Source organism: Pipistrellus kuhlii, unplaced genomic scaffold (genome assembly GCF_014108245.1).
Source record: "Pipistrellus kuhlii isolate mPipKuh1 unplaced genomic scaffold, mPipKuh1.p scaffold_m20_p_3, whole genome shotgun sequence".
NCBI lineage: Eukaryota > Metazoa > Chordata > Mammalia > Chiroptera > Vespertilionidae > Pipistrellus > Pipistrellus kuhlii.
Genome location: NW_023425529.1, coordinates 19,434,565 through 19,454,985, shown reverse-complemented (window position 1 = coordinate 19,454,985; position 20,421 = coordinate 19,434,565). Strand labels below are relative to the sequence as shown.

At 43.2% G+C, this 20,421-nt stretch overlaps 1 protein-coding gene across 3 annotated transcripts in view; it reads left to right on the top strand.

Moving 5' to 3' along the window:
* Positions 1-19,245: 19,245 nt before the first annotated feature.
* Positions 19,246-20,421, top strand: part of GPR19 (G protein-coupled receptor 19) — a 28,273-nt gene continuing 27,097 nt past the window's right edge. For 2 of the 3 annotated variants that reach the window (XM_036457856.2, XM_045587762.1), the window contains exons 1-2: positions 19,248-19,395; positions 20,173-20,224. The gene's annotated coding sequence lies outside the window, so the exon portion shown is untranslated. Of the gene's footprint in view, positions 19,396-20,172; positions 20,225-20,421 lie in introns of all 3 variants that reach the window. The other variant, XM_045587763.1, reaches the window with a different exon arrangement.

Here is a 20,421-nt window from a genome sequence, read left to right as displayed (position 1 = left end):
GCTCTTTGTGAGCCTCGGTGGCGATCTTGTCTCTTCCCCCGGGCAGCTATGGGGGGAGGCAGACATGGGGGGGGGGCTCTGCCCGCAGCTGGGCTCTTTGTTACCTGCTGCCCCAACTCCAAGCCCTGCGGGAGAGGCGGGAGGGTCTGGGAGCCTTCGCTGTGGATGAGCAGTGGTCAGCTCACCCTGAACCTTGGAGTCTCAACTATTCTAGAGGAGACAGGGGGCTTAGGGAAGAAGCCAAGGCGAACGTCTTTCTACAGATGAGCCTGGGGTAGGCGTGACATTTATAATAGTATATATTCTGGACCCAAGCTCTCCATAAAAAAAATAAGATTTCAGGATCTAAAACGCACACTGGTCTCTCCGGAGTCCCTAATAAACTTTGTAGCTGTCTCAAAACATCTTTAGTGTTCAAAAGCGAGGTTACACTCCTGGCCCAGGTCCTTGCCTCCCAAACACGGATAAAGCAATGGACGTGGGCTGCGTGTAGGAACTCGTCTCTCTGTGTGTTTTCAGTTCTTTCCCCGGTGGTGGTAGTTTCCTCTGCCTGAGTCCCGCCGCCAACAACAGCTCCTTCCTGCTTCCCTCCTTTCTCTCCAGAGGCACGTCTCCCCCCCCCCCCCCCCCCCCCCCCCCCCCCCCCCCCGAACAATAGGCAGGTGCCAAGTGAATGCTTTTGGACTTTTCATAATCTGGAAGTCCAGATTATGCAGTGATTTCTAAAACCACTACAACCATGTCTTCAGAACTGATACTGTTCGGACATTTCTCAGCTCCCCTTGCCAACCTGAAATTTCCCTGTCAGTGTGGTCCTGAGCAGGGTGATAGGAGGTAAAACAGCAAGGGCCCGGCTGTGGCATCTCAGATCTCATTGGGTCTTCAACTGCCAACCCCGCCCCCCCCCCCAAACAAATAATCTTGGTTTGATTAATAAACTAATCTCCTTCCATTCTAATAGTCCACAGCAGCAATGTTTTCTTAGGCACCTAGGCTACAGGTGACTTTGATTTTCAACTTTTCTTAACCACGTTGTTGTTTGTTCACTCTGTGCCTGCTTCACCTCATACACACCATAGTGTTAGAGCTCAGAGAGACCTTCGCAGCCCTATGGTTCACACCACCCCTCCCCCCCCCTTTTTATTTTAACCACTGAGGAAATGGACACTCGGAGGATTCCATGTCCAGTGGGTCGAAGCGACAGGAGTAGACAGAGGTCTCCTCTCTCAAGCTGGTTCATTTTGTTTCTTCCCTACCTGATGGCCCCAACTGGTTCAGATTTTGTTTGTTTTTTGTTTTGTCTGTGCTTGCCTGTGCTGTAATCTGCAGGTCCTTCTCTCTTGCAGATTATTGTAAAATTTGAATTATTGTAAAATAATTCAAAATGGCTTGTTCACATGCCAGGGGATGCCTGCAGATGTTTCCTTGATGTGGCCTGTGGTCACTGCTACTTAAATATCGCCGTCACTGGCCTTTGGTATCACTATCCATGATTTCAACTAAAATGCAGATTTCCTAAGGAGAGGGGTGATACCCTACGCAGGGAGCAGTGAGGGAGGCAGTGCCCAATACTTGCTTCAAGTCAGGACTTCTTTCCTGACAGAAAATATTTCACCTGGCATCAAAGTAGGTGGCCTCATCTTCATTTGTCTACATCGAATGACTCCAGAGTTATTAGACTAGAGAAGAGGAAAAGAGGGACAGCCCAGTTCGGGTAGGCCTCAGTGCCATAATTTATACCCATCCCTGAAATGAGATCTTTGTGGCCGAAATTTTTAAAAATAATTGCTAGACTATACAGGAATGCTACATGCTATATTAGCATACATTCACACGCATTCGTACACAAACTACCACAACTATGTAAATGGAGATCCTCTAGGATTCCCCCTTGCCGCAGAGTTTCATTTTATTTTTGGACTCAGTATCCTACATAAAAGTAGAAAAGTAATACTTCTATCCTCTATACATAATGAGCCTTTCTTCAGTTCATATGTAGAGCCATGTTGTGGTTTTGTTCATCTTGAGGAGTAAAGGAGCGAGCAGCGAGCGACAGTCACACAACCTTAAGACGTCTGGCTGGCAGCAGGAAAACTGCCTACATCCACCTTGCTAAGAGCTAACTAACGTGTTTTGTTTACAGCCAAGGCACCGGATTTGGAAACAGCAAAGAAAGAGAAGGCTTGGCGTCTAGCAGCAACAAAGCAGGAGGAGGGAGAGGGGGAGGGGGAGGAGGGAGGGGGAGAGAAAAAATACTAGGAGGAGGAGGAGGAGGAGGAGGAGGAAGAGGAGGAGAAGGAGGAGGAGGAGGAGGAGGAGGAGGAGGAGGAGGAGGAGGAGGAGGAGGAGGAGAAAAAATACTAGGAGGAGGAGAAGGAGGAGGAGAAAAAATACTATGAGGAGGAGGAGAAGGAGGAGGAGAAAAAAATACTATGAGGAGGAGGAGGAGGAGGAGGAGGAGGAGGAGGAGGAGGAGGACGAGGAGGATGAGGACGAGGACGAGGAGGAGGAGAAAATACTATGGGTCCAGGAGAGAAGAGGGAAGGCGAAGATCAGGAGGCTGCAAGAGTGAAGCGGACAAGGGTTTCAGATAAACAGAGTCAGGGTGGAGCCTTGGGAGAAGGCGGAAAGTTTCCCTCTGCGCTATTCTACACGGGGCTCCGCTTCCCCAAGACCCAAAATCTAGTTGTGGGTGGTGTTTTTTTGTTTTGCTTTGCTGTCATTTTTACTCCTGGTAGTTTCCTAGTTACACCTGAGAAGTGTCACGTAAGCCACTCAAGATTTCTGGGTGCTTCACAAGCTGAGGAGACTTCAGAGAAACACCTGCGTGATAAATCGTGTCCAAAGCGGGACGTGAGGCAGGCTGTGGGGTTAACCGGCCGGCCGGCAGCCCCTAATGTGTCCGCAAGGTCTGCGTTGCCTTGCTTGGTTGCCCTCCCACCACAAAGACACGATTTGTCCTTTCTCAAGGATGTTTATCACGAGGCAGCTTTCACTCAGTTTCACAGTTCTCCTAAGCCAACGTATTTTTAGCATTTGGAAAGTTCAGTCATCTGTTCCTGACACTTTTCATTCAGTTTAACAAATATTTATTGAACACTTTCTATTAGTATAATTATTCTTACTTTCTTTCAACTAATGCCTATGGAGTGTCTTCCATATGCCAGGCGTTATCCTAGGTTCTGAGGATGTAGAAGTATTAAACTAGGGTGCAGCTTACATTCTAGCAAGGGGAGAGAGAAGCACAATAAATGAGGCAAGTCTGTGTTATGTAAGGAGGTGATGTCTGCTATGGAGAAACAATAATCAGGGGAGAGGGAAAGAGAGTGTTGCAAGAGTCCCAATGTGAATACAGTGATTGGGGAAGGCCTCATTGAGAAAGTGGCTTTGGAGAAAAGCCCTGAGAAATTGAGAAAGCAAGCCATGCAGATATCTGGGGAAAGAGTGTCTCAATAAAAGGAACAGCAAATGCAAAGGCTCTGAGGTGGGATCTTGTCTGATGTGTTCGAGGAACAGCAAGGAGCAAGGGGAGAGTGGTAACAGGAACATTCCAGACTATAAGACCATGTAGTCCTATGTAGGGCTTCTGTCATTGACTGAGTGATATAGGAAGCCACTGGAGCATTAGGAGATCTTAAGCAGTAGAATAACATGAGCTAAACTATTCCCCGAGGCTTTATTCTCCGCAGCATGAGGACTGAAAGGATGACTAAGTCACAATCCCTGTTTTTAGGGTGTATATACTCTAGATGGGGAGGTCATTGTGTACACAAAAGCTACAGAGGTAGAAAGCAATACCTAGAAGAATATGGTACAAAGATGGAGTACAAAAGAGAGAAGAAGAGGAAGGCTTCTGGAGGGGGTGATAGATGAGTCAGATACTAAAGAATGAGAAAAGTGTTAAGAAGATTATAAGGGTGTATTGGTAAGGGTGGTCATTGTGGAATGGGATCAGATGGAGGCAGGCCATAGATGGCACGTTAAAAAAAAAAATCTGTTTTATTCATAAGCAATAGGAAGTCATGTTACCTTTGGTGAAAAGAATAACATGATCCCTGTCCAAACTTGTCTGCCGAACAAAGAGCAAGCTTGAGTCCTGAGAGACCATCTCTGGCATATAGCTGAACGTAAAGTTGAGTGGACAGTCCAACCCAAAGTTTGAGTTAACATTATGGTGTTAACCCAAAGGAAGATGAAGTTGGGCAGAGTCCTGGTGTGAGGCAAAAAAGGTGGAAGCATGGGCCATGAGACCGGGATGAGATGGTTTGGAACGGAGAATGGGAGGCAGTCTGGAGTGATCCCCTGAGCTACAAAGGCCTAGCTGCAGGGGCTCTGCATGTGGTGCTCACAGCCTTGATGGTGAGCAGAGATGTAACCGTTAAGGCGCTCAAACTGCCTTGGACAGTTGGATCTTTGTGTTAAGAAGTGGCACTTGCTGAAACCGGTTTGGCTCAGTGGATAGAGCGTCGGTCTGCAGACTGAAAGGTCCCCAGGTTTGATGCCGGTCAAGGGCATGTACCTTAGTTGCGGGTACATCCCCAGTAGTGGGTGTGCAAGAGGCAGCTGATCGATGTTTCTAACTCTCTATCCCCTCTTTCTCTCTGTAAAAAAATCAATAAAAATATATTTTAAAAAAAGAAAAGAAAAAAAGAAGTGGCACTTGACAGCAGAGTAAAAGATGAGTGTGAAGAGCCTCTAAGGGCTGACCCAGGGAGGTAATTTTGGGGGTTGATTACAGTTGCTCAAACAAGAGATTCAACAGCTTTGAGCAGTGCTATAGAGGAGGCAGTAGAAAGCAAGGAATGAATATGGGATTGCTTAGGTAGCTATAACAGATAAGGAGAGAGATGGGGGGTTGGAGGATGATTGTAAGGACTCAAGCCTGAGTATTTGACAGAATAATGCCACTAACTAGAGAAATACCACAGAGGGAAGAAGTAAGAGACTGCTAGCTGTCCACCCAAACCCCATTCTCGTCTTCTTGACCAGTACCAGAATTATAACTGGGCATACAGATGCCTAGCTACACTAAATTTTCCAGCTTCCTTTGTAGATAGATGTGACCTTGTGATTAAGTCTTTTCCAGCAGAATGAAATAAGGTATGTGTCTTCCACCTCGTGCAGAAAACCTGTCAAAGAACCTCATCACTTCTGCCTCTCCTTCCCTTCCCACGGACTATAAAGGGGAAGGCTAGAGCAACATCAGAAGCCACGTGTTGAAGATATTAGAGCCACCCTCAGCCGGGGTCCCTGAACTGACTTGAGGAAAAAAATAAACTATTTTGTTGAACCATTACATTTTCGGTCTATTTATTATAGAATTTTACAGTCAATCTTAACTAATAACAGAGAGAAGTTTGGGAGATAGGAAACAGGAAAAGTTAAAGAATTTGGCTTCATTAAGCCAGTATGTGCAATGAAATTAATTGGGTCCCCAAGGGGGGAAAAAATGAATAAGAAGTTATGTTCCTTAAGAAGAAAACAGAGACAATGTTGAAGACATGAATGTGACACATATGTGAAGTGATGCCGTGGCTGGTGTGGCCTTCTGAAGCCCATTCATGCTTACAGTGTGCCATTTATCATATGGCCAGATCAGATGCTGAGTAGATTAAAGATTACAAAAGGAAGGGAATAAGAATGCATGTGGTGTTCTCAGTGCTTTTATGTCACACTTGAGGTCTTTACTGTCCCATACTCCCTTCTCAGAGTCTGCTTCCTTCGCCTCTTCTGCCAAGGACAGCAGACTCCATGCCCCTCTTTCCATTCCTTTCCTGAAGTGGACAAGATGAGGAGAGAGGTGTTTATCAGATCTACACTCGGCCAACCAAATTCTCTCTATCGGAAATTTGGAACCAGGTCTCAGAATCTTGAATTGTAAACTGTAAATTTGAGATGAATGAGGTACAGCAGATTTGAGACTGTAAGAGCCATTTTTTAAAAATATATATATTTTATTGATTTTTCACAGAGAGAAAGGGAGAGAGATAGAGAGCTAGAAACATCAATCAGCTGCCTCTTACACACCCCCTACTGAGTATGTGTCCGCAACCAAGGTACATGCCCTTGACCTTGACAGGAATCGAACCTGGGACTCTTGAGTCCGCAGGCTGACATCCATTGAGCCAAACCGGTTTTGGCTGAAAGAGCCATTTTACGAAAGCTATCTTCCATCAGGTGCCAGCGTTGTGGATAAAGACTGCAGAGGGTCAGAATGAAAGGAAAGAATATGTGAGGAGGGGCAGAGAAACCGTGGGTTTTAGAAAGACAGATAACTCTTAGCAATCAAAGACTCCCCGGTTTCTGGATCTTGCTGCTCAGGAGGTTTCATTCCTTGCACTTAAGTTCTATGGAACAGCCCTGTGCATAAAAAACAATCTACCCCCTCTTTGGCTCCAAGCCATGGAGTTTCTGTTCTGTGAGCTGAATCCAAGACGTCCCTAGTGAACACAATACTTTATGTATTTGAAAGCACCGTTTCTGGTGGCATCACATTTAATCCCCATAAGACCTCAGTTGTGAGACAAATGCTGCTACCCTCTCTTGCACAGGAAGCCCTGGGAGAGAGAAGGCTGAGTTTCCAAAGCCACGAAAGAGACTGGAAAAGGAACTAAGATTCGTGTGCCTGCTCTTCAGAAGCTGAGTCCAGAGTGCATTGTGGTGACTCTTGTAGAAGATGTAATGACTTGGTGGGATGGAAATTATTTGGAGGCCTCATTGGTATAATTTATCTACTATTCACAAAAAAGAATGTTCTGGGGGAAATGAAGTTCAACTTCCTGGAAAGAAAGATAGCATCTTTGAAAGAAAATGGATTCAAGAACAGTTTACAATGGATCTACTGGGGTCAGAGCTTAAAGGGGGGGGGGGGGAATGCTTCAGGCATTTTCACTTAGAGAAAAGTCTTCACTTTGAAGTAAAATGTAGTAAGCATGTGCAGGTTTACCAGCATTGCTGGGTTCATAGGAAATAAGTGGCAAAACCTGGATTCATGGCCATACACATGATTTAATGTCCATGACTGAAACATAAGTGGACAACTTCTGTGACTAGAATATGGAATTTGGAACAATAAACATATTCACCACCAAGTCGCCATTTTAAACTACATTCTATTCTCTACATTGGGAAAAACCACGGAGGAGAAAACCTCCATTGATTCTGATCTCAGCCTTCCGTTTATGCAAACTTACCCCTAAAAGAATAACAACGGGAAACTGCCCCCATTTTCTGCTCCTGACCACTCTCTGAATAATTGTTCACATGAATATTTGTTAATTCTTTCATTCATTAAATTTTTAATGAGCCCTTACCAGATGCCAAACTCTTTGGGGACACAGTAGAAAACAAAGATAGCCAAAGTCCCTGCTTTTGTGGAATAGAGCTTACATTCAAGTGTGGAAGGCACACAATACACATAAATAGCCATGGTATGCCATGCTGTTATAAGTGCCAAAAAGAAAAATAAACTAGTTGGGTGTACAGAGACTAACGAAAGCAGATGCTATATTAAGAGGAAAAGGCTCTCTAATAAAGGACATTTGAGTAGAGACCTGAATGAAATTAGGGTATGGACCATGTAATTTTCTGTGTTCCAAAAATAGAATAAATAGGGATGAAGAGTTAGATGATGAAATCAGAGAAGTAGTGGCCCAAATGATGTAAACGTTATAAGCCATAGTAAAGACTTTGGATTTTATTCTGATCAAGGCAAGTCATCTTTAAGATACATATTTTTATTGACTTTAGACAGGAAGGGAGAGGGAGAGAGAGATAGATCAGCTGCCTCCTACATGCCCCCTACTGGGGATCAAGCCTGCAGCCGGGGCATGTGCCCTGATTGGGAATCAAACCCTGACCTCCTGGTTCATATGTTAACACTCAATCACTGAGTCACACCACTGGGTAAGGTAAGTCATCTTTGAGCAGAGTTTTTATCTGACTTTTGCTAACTTTAATCACTTTGACTCTGAATGGAAAGTGATTCAAAGAGCAAGAAAGAAGTAGGGAGACCAGTTAGTACACCAATGAAGTAATCCAAAAAGAGGCCATGCTGGCTCAGACCAGGGTGGTAGCAGTTTAGGTGGAAAAAGGGTAGAGTTAATAGATACAGCCTTAAAGATACAGCCAACAGAGTTGGCTGAAGGGTTGGAAATGGAGTGTGTGTGTGAGAGAGAGGAGTCTATAATGACTCCAAGGCTTTTTGGCCTAAGCAACTGAAGAAAGGTATGGTTGTTTACTAAAATAGGGATGACTGAGGGATGAACAAATTTTGCTTTGAATTTGTAAGTTTGAGATATCCATGGACGTAGAAATGGAGATGTTGAGTAAACAGTTATACATATGAGTCTGGAATTCAGGAGAGAGAGGTTTGTGTTATAGATACATATTTGGAAATTTTCAGCAGTTAGATGATATTAAAGATACCAGAGGCCCGGTGCACGAAATTCGTGCACCTGAGGGCGGGGGGGTGGGGGGGTGGGGGGGCGTCTTTCAGCCCAGTCTGCACTCTCTTTCAGTCCAGGACCTCTCGGTGAATGAAGCAGTGTGCTAAGCAGCAGGCAGCCAGGGAGGAGCCCAAATCGGGGCCAGGCACTGCTTGTGCTCATCCTGGAGTTGGGAGAGGCTCCTGCCATGCCAGCTGCACTCACTAGCTGTGAGCCTGGCTTCTGGCTGACCACCAGGGGGCAGCAACTGCATTAAGCATCTGTCCCCTGATTTCAGTGCACATCATAGCAATCAGTCGTTCTGGTCATTTCACTGTAACGGTTGCTTAGACTTTTATTATATAGGCTAGAGGTCCAGTACATGAATTCATGCACCAGTGGGTTCCCTAGGCCTGGCCTGTGGGATCAAGCCAAAACAGGCTCTCTGATATACCCTGAGGGGTCTCGGATTGTGAGAGGGCACAGGCCAGGCCAAGGGACCCCACTGGTGCATGATTGGGGCCAGGGAGGGACACAGAGGTTAGCCACAGGGAGAGACCAAGGGAGGGCTCCAGGGCATGCCTGGCCTATCTCACTCACTCCCGATCAGCTGGGCCCCAGCAGCAAGCTAACCTTCTGGTCAGAGCATCTTCCCCCCTGGTGGTCAGTGCATGTCATAGCAAGTGGTTGAGCAGCCTTAGCATATCATTAGCATATTACACTTTGATTGGTTGAATTGCTGACTGGTAGACCAAACACTTAGCCTATTAGGCTTTTATTATATAGAATAGGACTGGGTAAGATCTCTAAGGGAGTAAGACAGAGAAATGAAGAGCCCTGAGCAGTAAGCCTTGGGGTACCACTGCTTCCCATCAAGAGGATGGGAAAAATTCAGGCAAAGGAGAGTGGAAAGGAGCCATGAATGGAGAGAAGAGCCAAGAGAGAGGTGACTCAAAACCAAGTAAAATAAATTGTTTCAAGGAGGAGAGAGAGAGACCACATGGTTCAAATGCTGCTGATAGAGTTAAGATGAAGACTAAGAACTAATCATTGGATTTGGCCACGGAGATTATTGGTAATCTTGATAAGAATAGCTTTGGTAGACTGGAAGATATGAAAGCTTGACTGGGATGGACTAAAAGAGAGAGTCATGGATATGCATGCTGTATCCCACAGAATAAAATGTGCACACATAACAACCAATCTAAGAAGATAGTATCTAGGTCCAAATATTAGGAAACCAGTCTGGAAGAAGGCCAAGGGTGCGGTCTGGGCATTCGCCGATGAAGGAGTAAGTAAACTACAAAGGTGACTATCTTCTCAATCCTTGTTTTATTGTGTGGTTTTCTGCTGCTTCCTTCAGTATCTTTTCTTAACAATTTACTTAATTCTTACTTTGATTAAACATAAATTTATACAATTTAATAATTTCAAAATACATAATAAATTTAAAGTTTTAAACTCATTTCAAAAACAAGTTTCTAAAAATTGTCATGTCAACAAATTTACCTCAAACCTCTTTGAAAGGAATCACTTGGATAATGAGCTGAGAATTAGCACAAAATTAGCCTTGCTTGCAGCATGGATGGACCTGGAGAGCATTATGTTAAGTGAAATAAGCCAGGCAATGAAAAAAAAATACCACATGATCTTACTCATTTATGGAAAATAAAGAACATTGTAACCCGATGAACAAAAAGATAGATACAGAGGCAGTAAAACACCGAACAGACTGTCAAATTACGTGGGAAGGCTGGGGGGTGTTGGGGCGGGGGGGGGGGGGGAGAGGAGGGAGATCCACCAAAGGACTTATATGCATGCATATAAACACACCAATGGACGCAAGATACTGGGGGGCGGTGAGGATGAGGGCAAGCAACAGAGGGTAGGGGAGTCTGGGGGATGGTCAATGGGGAAAAAAAAAGGAGATACATGTACTACTATATGTAATACTTTAAACAATAAAAAAAAAATTAGTTTTAGGTGTTTTTTTAAAAAAGAATTAAACCAAAATCGATTTGGCTCAGCGGTAGAGCGTTGGTCTGCTGACTGAAAGGTCCTGGGTTCGATTCCGGTCAAGGGCATGTACGTTGGTTGCGGGCACATCCCCGGTAGGGGGTGTGCAACAGGCAGCTGGTCGATGTTTCTCTCTCATTGACGTTTCTAGCTCTCTATCTCTCTCCCTTTCTCTCTATAAAAAATCAATAAAATATATATTTTTTAAAAAGAATTAAAACTGGGAAGAATAGTAAGAACCAGAGGGTCATAGTGAAGAGAGAATAGACAGATGCCAAGAAAGGACATGTAGGGACCAGCAGAGTCACTATGTGCTGGAATGATAGGCCATGGACTTTAATGGCGAAGGTATGTAGAACTCCCAACATGCCAATGAACTTGTGATTCCTATTTATATGAAACCTTTTCAAGGCCCAGTAGTTTGGTTTCCCATGTTCTGAGTATGGCTACGATTCCTGTCATACATCTGAACACAAGCATGCACCCATTTCACACCTTACTTGAGGTAACCAATGAGACTGTTTCTTACAACCAAAGATCTTCCTCAACCACCACTCAATCAGAGAATACTTCAAATCAGAAAACAGATTCTCTTTATAACCAGTATAAGCACATATTTAACCCCAAACAAAATCACATGCATTGTGCAATTGTTTGGTCAAATCTGCCTTTCTCTCCCTCATGCATCTGTTGATGCTCTAAATTCTAAAATGTGTCAGGCATTGTGTTGGTGCTGGAGTCAAATACATACAACAAGCATTTGAGGGCCTCTGTCTCCAAGCTCAGTGCGAAAACCACAGAAACATGATTTGAGAATGGAAATAAATAGTAGAAAATTTAGGAAAACTGTATACTGATTGCCTAAATTTTAGGTTCTCTTTTGCCTCTGCCATACTAACAGAGTTCTTCCATCAAAGTCCACTTTATCAGTCAATATGAGATTTATGTCAGTATACTATTCACCCAAGAGAAAAAAACAGAACAGAATTAAATTATCATTCTTGAGTGCTTTGATTATTGGGACAGAGAAAGATATAATTAGATAGAGTTAATAATTACTAAGCTCATCACATTACTAAACATGAGTGCTGGCTTCTCAGAATTTTAAACGTGGTTATGATATTTTAAAAGTTAGGTATCCCTTACTGATCTCTTGTTTTCAGCAAATATCAAAACAGGGACATAAAGAAAGCATAAGGAGTTTAAAACATAGGAGGAAAGGGGAAAGACACTGAGCAAGGAGGGAGAAGAGGGAGACACAGAAAATGAGTCTTTTAAAACATGAATCATCATTATATGATCCAGATTTATTATAGGTCTGTGTTTACTGTGGATTTCATCATAGTCACTTAAAAGAATAATAAAAAACCCACCAGTAAACACTCTAACATGCTTAGACAGATTTTTCTAATACTATTCTGCACAGAGGGTTCTGTTACACATTTTATAAGCACTACAGCAGGGATGGGGAATGTCCAGCCTATGGGCCATAAAAGACCCTTTAAATCATTTGGTCTGGTCCTGCCAAGGCATTAGGGGTAAGTTAATTAAATGTCTGACCAGCCCTAACCAGTTTGGTTCAGTGGATTGATACAATGTCGGCCTGCAGACTGAAGGGTCCCATGTTCGCTTCTGGTACCTTGGTTGTGGGTACATCCCCAGTAGGGAGCCTGCAGAAGGCAGCTGATCAATGTTTCTCATTAATGTTTCTGACTCTCTATCCCTCTTCCTTCCTCTCTGTAAAAAAATCAATAAAGTATGTTTAAAAAAAAATGTCTGTCCAAATATGGCAGGGGAATTTTTAAGTTGATAATTTTTAAGTGGAGAATGATGTTATAAAAACCCAAATCACCCTAGGCAGAAAAAAGTTTCCTCACTCCTACAGTAGAGATTTGAATCAAATACCAACTTTTACCTTAAGTCATTTAGGATAGATTCAGCACAATTAAATATGGCAAATACTTAAGTGTGCAAATTTGTATGAACCATAAGGCCACTCACTAGAAGCATTTTGAAAAATGAATAAAATGCAATCACTGTCTTCAAAGGGGCAGGGACCTTTATTCTACTTATACAAATTTAACAGAGACAATAACTTTAATACAAGGCCAAATATATGTGCTATAAAAAGATAATATAACCAAAGTGCTATGCAGGTTCTAGAGATCAGAGAAGGCATGCAGGTCCTAGAGATCAGAGAGGTGCTTTTGAAATCGGTCTTAAGAGCTCAATAGATTTTAACTGGGGCTGAGTTAATCCAATCAGACATTACTAAACGTTAATGTAGTGACTAGAAGAATCATCTTTTTCCCGGTTATTATTCACTGACCATGCCCAACATAGCCCATAAATCATATGCAAACCCTTTAAAAATATAGGATTGGAGCCAGTTGGCTCAGTGGATAGAGCATCGGCCTGAGGACTGGAGGGTCCTAGGTTTAGTTCCGGTCAAAAGCATGTACCTTAAAAAAAAAAAAAGCATGTACCTTGGTTGCAGGTACATCCCCAGTGGGGAGTGTGCAGGAGGCAGCTAAATCAGTGTTTCTCTCTCATCGATGTTTCTAACTCTCTATCCTTCTCCCTTCCTCTCTGTAAAAAAAATAAAATAAAAATAAAAATATAGGATTGAAATTTTCTCTCTCTTTTGCCTACTGGCAGTCCTATCTCTCACAATAAAAAAGCTTTGTATGCCAGATAATGTCATTATTAGTTCATATGTAATTGGGAAATGGAGAAAAATGTCAAAATAATTCAGAAATTACATTTGCTCATTCTTTATTTTTCCCAGCACACTTACATTTTGAGCAATCAGGGGCAAACCTTCTCAAAATTAAACAGAAAAATCCTATCTAATAAAAGAGTAATATGCAAATTAACCATCACTCTGCTATACTTACAAGCCATGCCCACCAGCCAATCAGGAGCAAGTATGCAAATTAACCTAACCAAGATGGCTGCAAACAGGAGGCTTGGGTTTCCCCAGGTGATGGAGGAAGCCAAGCTCTCCACAGCTCTGGCCTGCCTTGGCTTCCGCTTAGGCTAAAAAGTTTCAATTATAGAACATAAATAAATCCCAGATACCAGGGCCTCCGCTTGGGTCACTGGGGGGCATGGCTGGTCTGCAAACCATCACAGGCCTCTTGCCCAGGCCACCCCACACCCCAAAGGAACCCCCACCCTGATCCGGGACATTCTTCAGGGCAAGCCAGCTGGCCCCCACCCACGCACCAGGCCTCTATCCTATCTAATAAAAGAGTAATATGCAAATTGACCATCACTCCAACACACAAGGTGGCTGGCCCTATATGGTCAAATATTTTGCCCCCATGTGGACACAAGATGGCCACCACAAGATGGCCAACAGGGTAGGACAGCTGGGAGGGACCAGGCCTACAGGGGAGGGCAGTTAGGGGCAATCAGGCTGGCAATGGAGAGTTAGGCATCGATCAGGTTGGCAGAGGAGTGGTTAGAGGTGATCAGGCTGGCAAGCAGAAGTGGTTAGGGGCAATCAGGAAGGCAGGCAGGCAAGCAGTTGGGAGCCAGCAGTCCTAAATTGTGAGAGGGATGTCTTATTGCCCATTTAGGCCCAATCCTAAATAGGCAATTGGAGATCCCTTGAGGGGTCTCATATTGGAGAGGATGCAGGCTGGGCTGAGGGACACACACACCCGTGCAGGAATTTCATGCACCGGGCCTCTAGTTTAGCACATAAAGACGTTGAAGGGGAAAAATTCTTTAGGAGTGCTTTCCTTTAGTGCAAATAAAGTCTTGTTTAGTGGCTTCAAGAACCTTTAAGTTTTTCTTACATAGTAAAGCTGCAATGTAAATGAAGATGTGAAATAATTTTCATGTGTGTGGTGGAGGAAACTGATAAAGAAGGCTAAATTCTGGGCCAGATTTTCAATTTTAATGAAACTGATTTTAATTAGAAGCTATCAAGGATCTATATGTCCAAGGAGGAAGCACATATTCCAGGATTAAAGGTTCTAAAGAAGCACTGTCCAACAGAAATATAAAACCCATATCCAATTAAAGTGTTTTAGTAGCCACATTAAAAAAATAAAGAACAGGTGAAATGATGTAATTAATATAAAAACGATTAATAATATACATATGTACATTACTTTTTCATATTAAGTCTTTTCTTTTTAATCCTCACTGGAGGATATGTTGTTTTTAAATTGTCTTTTAGAGAGAGAGGAAGGGAGAGAGAGAAATATCGATCAGTTGCCTTCCTATGCACCACAATCCCCTTCACCGAGTATGTGCCCTGACAGGAATTGAACCTGCAATCTTTTTGGTGTACAAAACAACACTCCAACCAACTGAGCCACCCAGCCAGCGCCACACTAACTCTTTGAAATCCAGTGTATGTTTTATTCTACAGCACAGCTTTATTTGGATTAGCACATTTAAATGCTTAATAGCCACACACAGCTAGTGGCCAACATATTGGACAGTATGGCTCTCTAAATCAGTGTTTTTCAACCTTTTTTGGGCAAAGGCACACTTGTTTCATGAAAAAAATCACGAGGCACACCACCATTAGAAAATGTTAAAAAATTTAACTCTGTGCCTATATTGACTATATATAAAGTAATTCTCTTGAATAGGAATCAAATAAACACAAAGAAAGTATTTTATAATTACTTTATTATGAAATATTAAGTAAACAAAATATAAAATTATAAAATTCTTGTCTTGTCTGCACCTACGGCACACCAGACAACATCTCGCGGCACACTAGTGTGCCGCGAAACAGCGGTTGAAAAACGCTGCTCTAAATGATACTGTTGAGTAAAAATGCCTTTGGTGATTTAACTATGTAGTTTTTTGGGGTTTTTTTTGCTTTGTGTTTTTTTTTTTTTAATTAGCATAGTAACTTTTATGGTCCTCAAGTAACAAAGTTGCATAGGTTTCAAATGATCTGCTCCTAAACCTATACAGTATTTCCCATATCCCTGCTATTCTTAATGCACCATATTAAAGAATGTATCTGTTTTCCCTATACATACTTTCCTAGCCTTCCTCAAAGCAGTGTGTAGCCAAGCAACATAGCGTTGAACAATGAGCTGTAAAGGGCAGTCTGTTATGTCATATGGAATGATGAGAGAGGCCACAAAGAAAAAGCTTTCTTCTTTCTCTTCACCTATACCGCTTCTCCCTCTCTGTTTGGAACATTTCATATGAGAACACAATGTTTGGAGCTTTGGCAGCCATCCTGTGACTATGACAGAAGACTTGTTAATACACTGAGGGTGGCAGAGCAAAAAGGCACCTTTACTTATCCTCCTATATAATAAAGAGGTAATATGCAAATTATCCCTCGCACCCTCACAAGATGGCTGCCTACAACCAGGCCAGCAGGGGCGTTAGTGAGGGATGACCAAATGACTGAACAAGCAGGCTGAGTGGGGCTACCAGGCCGGTGAGGGGGCCGTGAGGGGTGACCAGGCCGGCAGGAGGGGCAATTGGGGGTGACCAGGCCAGCAGGAGGGGCTGTAAGAGGTGAGCAGACCGACAGGGGTGAGGGGGGGAATTGGGAGCAACCAGGCTGGCAGAGGGAGGCAGTAAGGGGTGACCAGGCCAGCGGGGAAGGGGGTTCAGTTAGGAGTAACCAGGCCACCAGAGAGGGGGCAGTAGGAGGTAACCTGGCCATCAGGAAGGTGAGCCATTAGGAGCCAGCAGTCCAGGATTGTGAGAGGAATGTCTGATAGCCATTTTAGGTCTGATCCCAGGGATTGGGCCTAAATTGGCAGTTGGACATTCTTGAGGGGTCCCGGATTGGAGAGGATGCAGGCTGGGCTGAGGGGAACCTGCCCCCGCTGGCCTCCCCACCCCCATCCCACACGAATTTTGTGCACTGGGCCTCTAGTCAGAGATGTAATTGTAATGAAAAGCCAGCCACACAAAGGTGGGAATGGGAGGGAAGAGGGGTGGGGATGGGGCAGAGTTAGCACAAGGAAAAGTGCTTCAGCAGAGATGCCTTCAGTGGGTATTAGTTAACATTCACAACCAGAGTTTATGATTTTTTTCTCTTACCCTCATCCTACCCTCTTGTTGAGGATTCCCTTCCATCTGATTGAAACATTCCTTCTTAAGGCATAACAAGAGTGCTGGAGTTACTCCCAACACTTAGAGTGCAGAGCTAGAAGCAGCAATTTGTGTGTTTAACACTTTTTAAAATTAAAATTATCTATTATTAGAAATAGTTATCTGTCATGAAAAAAGGTTTCTATTATTTACTTAATAATAGTATATTGTGTTAATTCAACCACTTTTAGGTAGTTGGTATTACATATTAAATTGTTTTGGGGTCAGAATAATTCAAGAACCCAGTGACATAAAAATGTTGATACAAATGGCAGCAGTTTTTCATTGCTTTACAATGTCAGGGTAATCATAAGAGAGCGTGCCCAAACACTGCTAAAGAAATGGTATGGATAGTTTTTTCAGCTACTGATTGGGGACATTTTTCTAACTATTATTTCCTGAGTAATAGGACAAACAATGGGAAACCAACCCAGTAGTGTTTCTTTTACTCATCAAACAATTGCTTTTTTTTTTTCTTTCAGTGAACAAAGATGAAGTTTTATTTGACTACTTACCAGTCTTACATTATCATTTTCATCATACTCATCATAATCCTCTCAAGGGATTCACAATTCTTTATCAACTCATCATTTAATCCCCTTACTTAATTTTTTATTGAGCCATCTCATCATATACATTAAAAGTACTCAGCTGTTGCTCTGGCCAGTATGGCTCAGTTGGCTGTGGCATTGTCCAGTCCTCCCATACACTGAAAGGTTGTGGGTTCGGTTCCTGGTCAGATCACACACTAAGGTTTTCGGTTCAATTTCATCAGGATGCTGATGTTTCTCTCTCCGCACCCTCCCTTCCCTTCCCTTCCCCTCTCTCTAAAATCAGTATGTCCTCTGGGGAGGGTTAAAAAAGTATTCAGTTGTTGATTGCCTTGACAAAGTGAGCCATTTTTTTATGAGTGAGTCTTTTTTAAAAATATATTTTTTATTTTTATTTTATTTTATTTTATTTTTTTTAACAGAAAGGAAGGGAGAGGGATAGTTAGAAACATCAACAAGAGAGCAACATCAACCAGCTGCCCCTGCACACCCCCTACTGGGGATATGCCACAACCAAGGTATATGCCTTTGACCAGAATGGAACCCGGGATCCCTCAGTCTACAGGCCAACACTCTATCCACTGAGCCAAACCAGTCAGGGCAAATGAGTGAGTGTTAATCATTAGTGTGAACAAGGAGTCAATTCACCTTAATTGTGCTTAATATGTATGGACCAGAAGGCTAGTCATGAAGAAAATGTCAATTCAACCTTGGCTTAGAAAACTGGTTATCTACCACCTTACCTCAACCAAATGAATGTACCTCCAGAAAATGAAGCAAGTAAAGTCACTTCTGACTTTGGTACACATTTGCCTTAAAAGGTAAGTATCCAAATTGCTAGATTTACTAAATTTTACTATTTTATTGAATATAGTAAGAAAAATCCAGAGGCTATATATTTTTTTAGATGAAAGCTCACTGTGCACTGTGAATGATGCTGAATGTGTGCAGAGCCTAAGAAATTTGGCCCCACCTCACAGGACTGTTAACATCTATACTTTCACCTAACTCTAAGATAAAGATCCAGGTTTAGCAGAACCTACTGCTAAACCTTTTTGAGAACAGTAAAACGCACCATTAGAAACTTTTCCATAAAGATATATTTTTTAAAAACCAGCTTGCCTGCCTTTCTTATTTGCTAGTGCATCCAGTCTTATCTGTAACACACACTGGTAGTTTCAACCTATCTTCTTGTTTTGTATCACAGCCTTCTAAGCCATCTGAAACTGTCTTTGAAGAGAACTTATGACCATTTTTTTTTAAAAATTTGCTTCTTGGTGTGTGCTTTTCCCGGCGATTGCTTCTAGAGTCATCCCTTTTTAGTTTCACAATTTGCATGGCTGCCTTTTTTACCTGCCTTCAAGAGTCGGCCTCACGTCAGGCAGCTGTTGCTCGAGGTTGGCCTCAGGCTGAGGCGCATTTGCATCTTTTCCATCACAGAGCCTCCGTTTTCAGAAGGCCCCTACCTACTGCCTCCGCTCCTGGGTTTACTTTGCAGCTTATCAGCTGCCGCGGTCCTCTTCGCTACATTTCGTGATAAATACCTGGCAGGACAACAACTTCTGAGAGCTCTGAGCTTTCACTACCGTTCGTATTCTCATTGGCTTTAGATTTTACACAGACATTGCCCTGTTCCTAACCTCCAAGCCGTGTTCCCGGCCGAACACGTAATTCCCATCACGGGTCACACACCGACCCGGCGGCCGCCCGGCGCCAGGAGCGCGGCCTCGTAAACAAACTCCTGCGCAGGCGCCGCGGCGGCCGCAGCTTAAACTGGTTGGTCGGCGGCCAACGGGACTTTTCCTGTAGTGAAAAGTGCAGAACAAAACACTGCGCCCTGAGGTGATAGCCTCGTTGGCTTTTTGTTTTGTTTTTTTCCTTTTTTTTCATACTCTTAGCTCTTGTGCGGCCCCGGGAAGGGGGGGAGGCCTCGGAGAAAAGTCCTCGGCCCCAGAGAACTGCCGCTAGTTACACTACCCTCATTTGTTCTCGCCGCCGACTCTAGATCTTTTTTTTTTTTTTTTTTTTTTTTTTTTTTTTTTTTTTTTTACCTGACAGCAGCACTCATCCATCCCGGCTTCATTAAAAAAAAAAAAAAAAAAAAAAAAGCCTCACAACGCCACCAAAAAATAAATAAATAAATAAATTATTCCCCAAACCACGCGAGATCTGCCCGCGCGAACAGCGCCTTTCCCCACCCATCCCACCCAAATGTGCGTTTGCGCCTGCGCTGGACTAAGCACTTTGGCGCCAAAAAGTTCAAAACTTTCCGCTTGGTTATGGCCAGCCAAACTTGGCCCTCGAGAAAGGTGGGTCAACGTAGCTCCGATGGCTGCAAGCACACAACACGACACTCTCAACGTTCCTGTACGGTCGTCCCTGCTTTCCGTGTTTTTGTTTGGCCGCGAACGCGGTGGGAGAGCGGGAAGTTACAGCCCATCCGGCAGGGGAGGAGTGGGAGTGGCAGAGCCCATCTGAGGGATAAGTTGTGTGAGTGCTTGGAAAGATACCTGGAAGCGACAAAGGAATACATTTGAGGGACCAACCCATCTTCTTGTTTTGTATCACAGCCTTCTAAGCCATCTGAAACTGTCTTTGTGTGTGTGTGTGTGTTGGATATATATATATATATCAATATATCTATATATCTATATCTATATATATCAATATATCAATATATATATATATATATATGTTGGTTTTATATATATATTTCTTTCTTTCTGGAGGACAAGAAAGGATGTCAGTGTGAACTAATGTAATGCAGAGGAAAGGAGATGCGAAAAATTCAGAGGTAAATTAAGGCAACTACACAGCACAACGAAGAGGTGAAACTAGAAAGATAAAACTGTTGGCCATAGAGAAGTTTTTCTTAAAACAGCGTAAACCTATCACACATTTAGTCCATGATGGGTAAAATGAAAATTGAGAAATCCTAAGTGAGTGAAGCAAGAAGGATTCTAGAAGCCATAGTCCTGGGCAAGCTCTGTGGTTGATATTAGGAAGAAGAGTTACGGTAACAGGAATAAGGAATTTGGGAATTGTTTTGAGAGAACTGACTAATCTGCCCCTTTTTTCTCTCCCAGGAACATGGGACACCTGCACAAGCATTGGATTTTGTCCTGCAACATTTTAGAGGTACAACCCAACACCTGGAGCGTTCTTTCTCACTGAGGCTCTTGGGCCCTACCACCTTCCACAAACCCCATACCTCAGCCAGAATGAAATGTGCATTATGGGGAGTAAGATTGTTGGAATTCGGCTACCAAGTTACTTAGATGTACTACTGGCACATTACAAAAGTATGTACTTCTAGCCTCTAGCTTCCCAGGTCG